General features: G+C 32.2%; 1 long non-coding RNA gene across 1 annotated transcript; it reads right to left on the minus strand.

The window, feature by feature from the left end:
* Window positions 1-489: 489 nt before the first annotated feature.
* LOC137627540 (uncharacterized) lies at window positions 490-6,866 on the minus strand. Its single transcript, XR_011041181.1, has 2 exons — window positions 6,760-6,866; window positions 490-699 (listed from the first exon to the last, which is right to left on the minus strand). It is a non-coding gene; the product is annotated as an uncharacterized lncRNA (long non-coding RNA).
* Between the last annotated feature and the right edge of the window lie 5,566 nt (window positions 6,867-12,432).

Genomic DNA, 12,432 nt, shown 5'->3' on the forward strand with positions numbered 1-12,432 from the left:
CTCAAAGCAATACATCTACGTATGGCATTTTCATTCAAAGGTTCATATTGTGTATGGCAATGGATTCTGAATGGTAAAGTCTGATCATTTCCATGGAAATTTACTAAGTGTTACATACACGCGTAATTTACTAAACGTTACTAAACTATTCAATTTATCAAGTTTCATTCAGGTGTAGTTATGTTAAAGACCTAAGGCATAACCTCCAGACTAAATGTAGACCTATATCTTATATCAGTTTAAGATCAAAATCCTCCATAAACAAATTGCTCCCAATGTTATACAAACAAATGCCTATGCCATTGAATTATGCTGCATTGATTGAATGCAGTGCACGAAGTAAAATCCTTTCAGAAAACTAGTTTTTGCAATTGCAGACTCCAAACTGTTGGGCCTCAAGTTATACCAGTCTTTAAAAAGACTAACAGCACAATAACTTAGTAATAATCAACACAACACTTCAATTTTACGAGGAAAAAATACCCAACAATATTAAGATTATTTTATTTGGCTTCAATATATCTAATACAGCCTAAAAAATACACGACTGTTCAAATACATGTTCCTTCCACAAAGGCTCCTCCTGTGTACAATTTAGCTATGCTGAAAATCTTCAGTTTTACGTACTCTTCTCAGTTCGACCAGCAAACGCTACAACCTCGTGGCGATAACCTACTCCTGTCTTATCGGCAGACATACCTAAAAAAAGAAGACAAATTAGTTACTGTGAAACAAAAGCAAACTACATTCTAAATTTCCTAAGATTAACGAAACTGTTCTAGATTAAAGTTATGCTATGGATGTGTTCATATCAGCAATTAAAAAACTATTCATGAGGAACCTTTAAACCTATGACCAGTCTTGAAACTCCCGATTAAAAATTGTAATATTTTCAAGTTTAAATACTGCAACCCTATGAAATCTATAAACATTACAGTGTTCTAACAGACCTTAAGACTATTAAAAAAAAGTTATTGCTATTACTTGGGCTGCCTCATAACGCGTATAAACTTTATACTTCATCTTGCTCAACTTACCAGATTAAATTCTTAAGACAAACTTTAAAACCAGGTCAATATTACAGGAATCAAAATTTTCTGGACATTCTTCTCAATACCGCTAACATAACCTACTTTAAATCATTGCCGTTAACTATCCAAACAAGGTACACCTTTAACACTATCTCCAGGTTGCAATATTCAAGACTAAAACAGTGCCGAAGAAAATAACATACATCGTCTTTGAAAAAGAAACAGCAGCAAAAACTCCCGGCAAAAAGTGAATACTTAATTAAATTATTAGTACGAACTTAGCCACAGGCTCATTAAAAAATTAAAAATCCTCACTGTCCCCAAGACTGACGTCAAGACTACAAACTTCATGACCTTTAGCCATGGAAATTCTAAGGAGCCACCTTCAGAACCTAAACTTTAAAAGACCAAAATAAAATTATAACCAATAATTATCGAAAAACCTAACCTTGAAAATACAGATATTTCAGTAATGAAAAATCATTCGTGTTATCGTGAAGGAAGGTCTGTAATTGAAGGATGAGAGGTAGCAAAACTAAAGATTTCGACCTCCCAAATCTCTACCATTATTCCAGTATCCTAGTTTACGGGGCAACAGACATTCCATTAGTCCAGGATTAATCCTGCCATTAGTCATCGGTACAATTCTATGATTATTTTACGTAAATTGCAGAAAAAGTTCTGTGTAGAAACTTATTAAAAAGCCTTTAAGTTAAATGCAAAAAAGCTTACAGGAAATTTGATAATTTATTAAAAGTTTATACTTCATTCGACATACTACTCCGATTGAACCAAGGCGACAAGGATAAAAGTCGACCACCACACATTGCTGACGCAGATAGGAAAGTCTTTACAATAGGATCCCCACTAATAATTAACAAAGCATAACCCCTTCCAACAATGCAGAAGCACCCACCCTCCAATACAGATGCCTCTCCTAACTGTACAAAAACCCACCCTCCAACCATGTACCTGGCCGCCTTCAACATCGCAAACAAGGCCCCTCAAGCAGCACAAAAATGGTCAGTTATAAACTTCAATGACCAATAACATGGCTGCCTCCAACAGCACAAATATGGTCAAATATAAACCCCCTCCCCCACACGACGAAAATGTGTTCAATACAACCCCTTCCAACACCTTAAATATAAGACTATCATAAATATGGTCAACATAGCCCTCTCCAACAAACGCATGGGCCCCCAATAAAAAAGGACATATGAACCCCTCCATCAGCACCAATGATGACCCCTTCAAAAAGAGTAATTTTGTACCTAGTCTTATATAAAAGTCGTCTTATACGCGGAAATATACGGTATTCCCATCCTTCCAACAGTACAAACTCCCAACGAAGTCAACCGCATCCACCAACAGTAAATAGGGCCCCCCTCGTAATTTACAAACATACCCTCTCAAACAGTACAAACACCGGGCCTTCCCACTAATAATTACCAAAACATGAAAAACTTCATAACATCCAGACAAAACTTACTAAAGAAAATTATGCATTCTCAATAAAGAAATCTTACTTTTTAGAAAGGTTTGTCGATTTTTTAGAACTATATATAGGCGTTAGGTTGAAGCTAACTTTTCAACCCCGTAAGCTATGTTTAAATATTCAACCCCATAAGCTATATGTTTAGGATAATTAACTTTATACGTGGACAAGATTGAACATACTACCGTATATTTCCTGAATTTATGCAGCTATTTAATTATTTAAAAACTAAACATTCTAAATTTGTCGATTTTAACCTTAGCGGCTTTAAAAATCTGAAATGAGGTATAACAGTTTTGAACATTTCTAGTTTAAACAGTCTGAAAACTACCGTTTTTAGAGGTAAAATCACATAGCGCCCCTATAATACTATTGTTTTTACTCTACTGTGACTTGCTACGCTCCAAATTAATATTACCTCACTGCTCTGTTCAAGCAAAGAATATGACGTATTGCGTTCCCCCTTCACGTGGGTCATTATTTAAGGTATTTTTTTTTTTTCAAATGAGAACCAATAGTACTGGATAGAATTTTCAACAAAAACCGACAAATTGTGCTGATATTAACGTAGAAAACATTTAACTAAACCAGTTACTACTTTTTTACACCCAGGAAGGTCGAGCTGTGGTTCAAGATCAAGGAAGATTAAGATTAGACAAAGATTAAAACTAGACTGGAAAATTTGATGGCCGGTGGAAACTAATTTGATTACTTCTTAATACCCAGCAATTTATTGTTAGGGGAGAAACTTTACTACTGAATTATCGAAATATTAAAAAAGCTTTGCGAAAAGTAAATATATAAGAAATCTTTCATGGTAGGCCTACTTATTTGGGAGAACCGCTCACGAGCTTAATTTTTTTTTCACGAAAGTAGTTTAGACTGGTGCATGCTTCTGTTGTACAAGTTTCACAAGAATTTTTGCTACCAAAATAAAATTGAAAAGGTTATACTATAGTCCATTTCTTTTAACGAGTCTTATTTGCACAGACCCACAACGGTGTCCTTTTAGCTCGGAATAGTTTCCTGGTCGCTGATTGGTTAGAATTATCTTGTCTAACCAATCGGCGATCAGGAAACTTTTCCGAGCTAAAAGGGCACCGCTGCGAGTCGGTGCAATTATGACTAAAAGAAATGGACTATAGTTCAAATACGGCAATTTTTTAGTGCCCAACCGACATTATCCTGACGTCATTATACCATCACTAAAGATTAACTATTATGCTATTGATGAAATACTTGATAAGGTCAAAACTACCGCAATAAATGTAATTAGCGTGATTGGTTATTACTGTACCATAGGCTACAGTTTTATAAAGAAAAGTTAAATTTAGCAAAATTAATACTTAAAAAACCCTAGCGTGTTTAGATTTCCGTGGATATTAGCTGGCACCCTTCTATCCAGTTAGTGTGTTTGGACCACATTTCTATTCCAAATAAATACCACACAAATTTCTGGGGTTTTGAGGACAATCCGTTTTGGAATATTAATATTACAACTCGCTATTGATAGTTTAGTGGCTAGCCTAAAATTAAACGGGAACTACTATTAACTGGTACGTTGTAAACCTTTAAATACAAACTAAGCCATTGACGAAAATTAGTTCAATTTTAAAAAATATCAGTTATTCTTAAAATGTACTTTACTTACACACGCTTAAAATTTACATCCCACAGTAATTGAAAGCCAATCTTTGGAAATCCAGGAGTGATTATATCCTTTTTCATAATCAGGGCCCAATTTTTAGCAACGTGGCCAAGTATTCAGAAGTTTTTAGCAATCTAAATTCACTAAATCACCGTTGACCTAGTTTTTGAACCGTAGGAATACCGAACTGCGGCTAAAGAGCTTGACTGTCGAGCGAACGACCATTAAGAAAAGCAACAAACTGAAAGACCCATTAAGGAGTATTTAAGTTTGCTTTATTGGATTTTACTATGAATATATCATTAGGTTTTGATTTTTTTACCACAATTCGATAACTGATAGCAAGAGTTGAATTTAATTCAATATAAAATTTAGGTCTTGTGCCAAGCACTGGGGCATCGAAGGCCCCACAGCGAAGAATTTGAATTAGTCAACCATCCCCATACTCACATATGGTATCTTGATTTCTAAAACCATTAAAATTTCATACAACAATCTAAATTAAAAATAAGGAAGATGGAAAGGATTAAAAAATTAAAATTATTTAAAGCTCAACATATAAACAAATACTGTATTTTTTCACAAGTTAATTATTCCAATTATCCCCCATAATATCTCTTAAGAAGGTTTGTCCTGGTGTGGTATACCAATTAAATCGTTCCGTCAAAATCTATAAATTACGAAATGACAATACACTTAAAACTAATAATTTATTGAACTGAATTGCTCTACAAAGGAACATTGGGTTGGCCACGAGGGCTTTTGGGAAATAAACCACGGCATTTATATTTAAAGCACAGGGGAAATTCACCATTACAATCAAATTTTCAAAATCTTTAGCCCAGCAGTAGGTTACTTCAACCTTTGGATATAAAATCTGTTCAAAATTCATACACGAGGCAAGACAAAGTAAATATAAGGTAACAAAAACCATGTATATACACAAACTACATACAAATTGAACTCCTAAGAAAAACTCAAGGTCGTCGTGAATTCCACCTGCAATAGAGTACAAATGGCGATCTAGGCCTAAAACGCTTCAAAGATTGACGTGTGGATGGCAAGGACTCTGAAGTAAAACAAACGAACGCTCTATGATCCGTTGGATTGCTGTTGTTTCTTAGGAAGGAAAGTGGTGCCATCTATCAGTGAGATTTTACATTGAAACACTGGCTCGACTATATATGAGAATTTTTGACGACAAATTGCTAGGAGTTAGAGGTCTCAAGAGTAGGGAATCGTTTTACACATATCATGAAACTTACGTCGAATGTTGGTTCAAAATTCGCAAACAAAAATTTCGATTTGAGAAAGTAAACGAATGATATATTCATACATAATATGTACCATTACTTTAATTTCGTTCTTCTGCATTATTCCCTGGTTAAAAAAGTGAAGTTAAAAACATTACCTTAGACGCAATTTGTCAATATTTTTTAACAAATCTCTCTCTCTCTCTCTCTCTCTCTCTCTCTCTCTCTCTCTCTCTCTCTCTCTCTCTCTCTCTCTCTCTGTGTGGACAATGCTAATATGCCAGGAATAACAGAATGAAATAAAGGCTCACAACAGCTACAACCAGAGTCGTAAGTTTTTTGGCTAGGCCTACCTACTGTATAGCCTATTAACTCTGGGCTAGACTATAGGCTACTAAAGATTAGCCTAATTGATAAGTTCGTTCCACAATCAAAAGGAATTATTGATAAAAACAATCTAAGTGTAATTAGCTGAAGCTTTAAATTCTGAAGGAATCAATTCTAGTTGTCATAACCATTAAAAATATTAATTGAATAAATGATGTCCCAGATAGCGATATTCTATGCAAATTATAAATATTTTTTTAACGTTTTCTATAACCTTTTAAGCTATTTTACGTTTTCTTTCTTTGACAGTGATTTCGAAGCTCATAAACCAAGGATGATAAAGACTTTTAACCATACGAGTCAAATGAGACTCTTAGTTATTAATTCCCCAGACAAGCATAAAGAATAATCTGATGTATGTTTAGAAATACTTTGAATATTAGTTACCTAAAAATATAAACTGAATATAATTGGATATTCGAACGGAGGCTTCAAATATTGTTGATCGCTGAAGACATTCTTTGTCAACTTGGTAATACTTCTTAGACCACCAAGAAATGTAAACAAGACATTCAATGTTACGCGAAAATTTACGTTAATCTACGATTTCTTATTTATATCTTGATGTCTATCATTTTACATTTACTTATACTGAACGTCATTATACTGTATATGAGTTATTCGTGTTTCTTTGAACTTAAAATTATGGCGAAAAAAGTAAATGAAATTAAGTTCTCAAATGAAATCTGGCAACTATTCAGTACCTCAATGGGCGTCCATGATCTTGGTTGCGTTCAGAGCAACAAAATTTGATGTTTTGAGAATGTCAATAAATGGAAGCCTTTTATTTGCTAAATGAATATTCCTAACAATTTAAACTTCATGCAGTATAATTTATTTAAACGTTTTCATAAAAAATTTCTGTCAATAGCCATTTGTCTAGATTTAAGATTTTCGAAATAAAAAAAAAATGATAAATCAAAAGTGAATAATTAAGCTTACCTATCTCGTACTTAGGTGATTTTCATATAGTAGCTCTTGCTGAAACTCGAGATGTTACTCAGCCTTCATCGTGATTTGAAAAGTAATTCGTTCAGCCATCAGTCCCTACCAAAGAAAAAATCAAATAAATAAATAAATAAAAGTAAAAGTGAAAAACACCGCTGATGAAGATCTACTTCAAGATCAAAAATTTCATTAGTTAAGGGTATTAAAATATGTTAATTTACGTTGCAGAAGACCAGGCTTACAACTTTTGTTAAAGTGTAAGGAGAAATTTTTCCGATTAATCAAGGGTCCATTTATAGCACGAAAGATATCAGAATATACGTATGTCAGGATGCCAGAAAACCTCAAATCAATCAATCAACGCAGGAAACCTTGGTGACATTCATCAAACTTAAATGACGAAAATTAACTTAATAGCAATGTTAAAAGCTCTCCAGAAAATTAGCTAATTAGCGTAGATAGAAACTTATTAATTTTCTTGATTATTTAAGTCATGGTCTCTGCAAGAAAAGACAATGATAATATCAAATCCAATGTTTTGATGTCTAAAAATTGGATTTACCCATAATTAATTATTTTTAGCGATTATTGTCATATTTAAATTGGCCCCTTTTAAAATGATAAGAATTATTCGATTAACAATTTGAAGTGAATTGGGGGAAATTTATTTCATAATAGCAATAATGTCCAAAAATTTGAAATGATACCAGCAATCATTGGAGAATAGGTGCCATAGTATGAATGATTTCTATGGAATATACCAAAATACTATTGACAGAAACTTACTCATAAATAAATTTCACTAATGGGAGGATTTTTAAACTCCCAGGATTCATAATTAACATAAAAAGATATATGTCACCGATACGATCAAGTTTTATGCTTCATTACATTATTCTTGTCAAACATGTAGTAAAAAAACCTGATTCTTAGAATATTAAAATTTTCCACTTGTATAAGAATAAATGAGCACATTTTACACATTATTCACCAAAAAGAAAAAATAAATGAAAGGAACGCAGAATCTCTTGAATTACCTTCGACGTAAAAGATTATTTTTACATTTTCTTTTATCAACGGAGCTAGTTCAAGTTTTCTTTTTTTCCACATGACGTCAAAACCAAGGACCATGAAGTGTTAAATGCCCAAGGATAATATGGATTGCTTCAAGTTTTATAAGTCAGACACGCCTCTAAGTTATTCATTTCTTCAGTCCTTACCAAAATATGATTTGATGTTCAGAGAATAGTGGGAAAAGCATTATGTCATTATCCAATTATACTAAAAACGTCCTGAAATACACAAACCATGGGTATAATATTGTTAACCGCTGACAAGAATTTTCTCTACTTGGTAACACTGTCGGATCTCGAGATCTGTAAAAATAATATAAATTTTGATATGTTCAATAACCAGGTATTTCTACATCATATTTCACGCTTATCAATTAAATGTCTTCTATAATAAAACTCTATGTCCATGAGACTATACAATTTTTCTGTACCTAGATTGAACAGCAAAAATTGTTATTCGAATTATTAAATTATCTATTCGTTCATTTGCCCACGGGTGAGGGATATTCTTAGCGGCAATAAGAGATTTCTTGTTATAACTAATTCATTGCGCCCGTTGGCGTCAAAATTTGAGTACATATTAACAATAATATTGTTTAAATCTACGTAGTAATTAGGTTATACCAATATAATTCATATGGAATACGGAATAAAAATTTAGGGTTTGAATTTGTGTGCATGATAGATTTTTAGGCCTTATTCCAGATTACAGCTAAATTAAATGTAGCCAACAGTTTCCTAATTCAATACAGTGACCTTTTGGGTAATTTAGCCCAATGTAATTGAAGTCAAACTATACTCGAAATCTTTCAATGGCATTAAAGGTTTAAAGGCTACTCGTAAATGGCAGAAGCAAGGGACAGTGACATTGCCCTATCAAACAGGACAATGCCCTAGAGACTGACCATATAAACATATGATCAGCGCCCAAGCCCCTCTCCACCCAAGCTAGGACCAAGGAGAGGTCAGGTAATGGCTGCTGATGACAGCAGATTGATCTATAGGCTCCCCCAAAAAACCCCGTCCTTAACTCACAAGGATAGTGAGGTTGTAGCGACCAAAGGAACTAACGAGTATGAGCAGAACTCAAACACTAGTCTGGTGATCACCAGTCAAGGACGTTACCAACAGGCCACCACAATATTACAGGTAGGTTACACTTATCTTTAGTTAATATGAGACAAGTGTTCCAGGGAGTTGGTGTTGGGCACGTCACATAACGAACGGGAGCTCTGATTAAGATGAAAAAAAATCATAGAAGAAGAAGAATTCGAATAGAAAAATGGAAAATCAGTTAAAAAAAAAAAAAAAAAAAAAAAAAAAAAAAAAAAAAAAAAAAAAAAAAAAAAAAAAAAAAAAAAAAAAAAATAACGCTGCCTGAGGTTAGCCCATATCTGGACAAACGAATATATCGACGAAATATTTGTAACAGGGACATTTTGAAATGCAATGAGGAAACATCACCACCTTTTAGCCTGTAGAATTTTTTTCATAAATATAAAGAAAAGACACGATTTATATGCATTTATATTGTACCCAGGAATCTAATACATGCATATATGTATATGTATATATATAAACAAATACACACACTATATGTATATATATATATATATATATATATATATATATATATATATATATATATATATATATATATATATATACATATATATACACACATACTGTATATGCTGTCTATATAGTGTCGGCCTATATACATATGTATGTATATATTATATATATATATATATATATATATATATATATATATATATATATATATATATACATATATATATCTATATATGTACAAAATATAAGTGTATACATGTATACCGTACATATATATATATATCAATTTACATACATACATATGTACAGTATGTGTGTATCTATGCATGCATATATATATATATATATATATATATATATATATATATATATATATGAGAGAGAGAGAGAGAGAGAGAGAGAGAGAGAGAGAGAGAGAGAGAGAGAGAGAGAGAGAGAGAGATCTTAAGTGCAAGTGATGTAGTCTGAAATCAACCAATGTACGACTAAAATATTATTTTTTCTTTTTTGGTCAACATATGCTTGTACTCATGACACCCTTGACAATTATGACTTGCATTCAGCTAAAATTAATTCACTTAAAAAAAAAAAACTTAGTGTATGTTATCGTATATTTACTTTGGAATACACGTTTTTATCAGGAATATCTGACATATTGGACTGAATAGAATTATTAGAAAATATCGTGAGTTATGGAATCAGTTACCTTTATCATTATTATTATTATTATTATTATTATTATTATTATTATTATTATTATTATTATTATTATTCGCTAAGCTATAATCCTAGTTGAAAAAGCAGGACGCTATAAGCCCAGAGGCCCAACAGGGAAAATAGCCCAGTGAGGAAAGGAAACAAGAAAAAGTGAAATATTTAAGAACAGGAACAACATTAAGATAAATATTTCTTACAAAACTATTAGAAACTTTAACTAAACAAGAGGAAGAGAAATTAGATAGAATAGTGTACCCAAGTGTACCCTCAAGCAAGAGAACTCTAACCAAGACTGTGGAAGACCATGGTACAGAAGGTATGGCACTACCCAAGACTAAAGAACAATGGTGTGATTTTGGAGAGTCCTTCTTCTATAATATTGCCTGATATTGGCTTCTTGTTTAACAGCCGATTGTCAAATCTTTAATACCATAAAGTATTTTCTTGATAATTTGTTTTAATTAAGATTCATTGCTTCTCGACGCCATATCGAACAGCTGACTAAAAAATTTCAATTAATTCTTTCCTATATTAAATATTAAAATTACTTTCTTTTCTATTTGGCAAGAAAGTCTTTAATATTTTTACACTCTGATGTATTGGTTGTCGAATCCTCACTAGTTTGAGGCTTATGAACAAGTTCTAATGCATAAATAATTATTATAGATAGAGTTTTAAGGAGGTATGAAAATGAAAATAAAATGTCGATGACAGCGTCGCTGTTGCTATGGTAACGATGACTTGCCTATCAGATACCTACCTCCACACTCCATCCCCGAATCGAACTCTAGCTAAATTACCCCAACTGTTAATTTTCTCACGGTTCTCCTGCAGTTTTGTAATGAGTAAACAATGCACATTACGATGCTATGGCAAAGAACATTTCTAATTGTTCATGCGCGGAGTTATTGGACAATTTAAGTATTATGTATAATTACTGAAATAAAAAATTTGAAGTGAAAATTATTATTTTTTTCTTTAACCTTGATTTATTTGCAGTATGGAGGGCTCTTATATTATAGAATGTATTAAGAACTTCCTAACTAATGATGTTTATATATATATATATATATATGGTCTTGAGTTGTTCTCTGCTGAATTAAAATAAATTTGCTTTATAATATAATAGAAATAATCTGTTTTGATTGAAGAACCATTCTTGGATATAGTGATAAAGGGAGACATATCAATTTTGATTTATCAAAGACTATGGTGTGATTAATTACCGAGTCTAATTCTATTTGCCACTCGAGAATAGACAAGATAAAAAGAAAGGGGATAGATATTTGAATTTTATTTTGTGAATATGAAAATGAATGCATAATTCCAACATGTCATCATGTCATAAAAAAAGATAATAAAAAAAAAAATTGGAAATCATGAACATACAATTCAGGAAATAAAACTAAATAGCATTATCAATGATATGAAAAAGTGTTAACATGGTAATATGAAAAAAAAAAGATATGCAATTTGGAACTTGCCCTCTTGGTTTAGAAATAAATATTCATGATGAAATAGATGATATTTCTTTCCCTCGTTTGCTTAATTCTTCAATAAATAATCAAATGTGTGAAATTTCTTTTTATTCATTCTTAAAATATTCTATATTGTTCATTATTTCACTGGTAGTTTGTTTATATCATTTCCTCACCGGGCTATTTTTCCCTGTTAAGAGCCCTTGGGCTTATAGCATCCTGCTTTTCCAACTAGGATTGTAGCCTAGCAAGTGATAATAATAATAATAATAATAATAATAATAATAATAATAATAATAATAACAGCGTGATATAAAAAGCGAGTAAATATACAAATACAAATAAAAAAAAAGAGAAAAAAAAAATAACGTGTAGTTTATTTCCTTCGAAAGCAGACACTTGTAAACACTGTTTGTTTAAGGTAGATATCGGAGTTTAACTCTCAAGTTTGAGTCCTGGTATAAGTAACAAATTTAATTACTGGATATAGCTAGTTCTTTCTACCCAAATCTCTCTCTCCCTCCCCTCTCTCTCTCTCTCTCTCTCTCTCTCTCTCTCTCTCTCTCTCTCTCTCTCTCTCTCTCTCTCTCTAGTGCCTCATCTATTTTTCATCCAAGGTAGCTTCGAAAAAAATCCTTGAGACAACATCAGACAACACTAACAATCGATTTATGGATTCATCTGTCTAAAATGACTTCGTCATTATAATGGGTTAGAGTTCTCTTGCTTGAGGGTACACTCGGCCACTATTCTATCTTATTTCTCTTCCTCCTCTTTTGTTCAAGTTTTTTATAGTTTATATAGGAGATATTTATTTTAATGTT

This window comes from Palaemon carinicauda, chromosome 35, assembly GCF_036898095.1.
Source record: "Palaemon carinicauda isolate YSFRI2023 chromosome 35, ASM3689809v2, whole genome shotgun sequence".
NCBI classification, from domain to species: domain Eukaryota; kingdom Metazoa; phylum Arthropoda; class Malacostraca; order Decapoda; family Palaemonidae; genus Palaemon; species Palaemon carinicauda.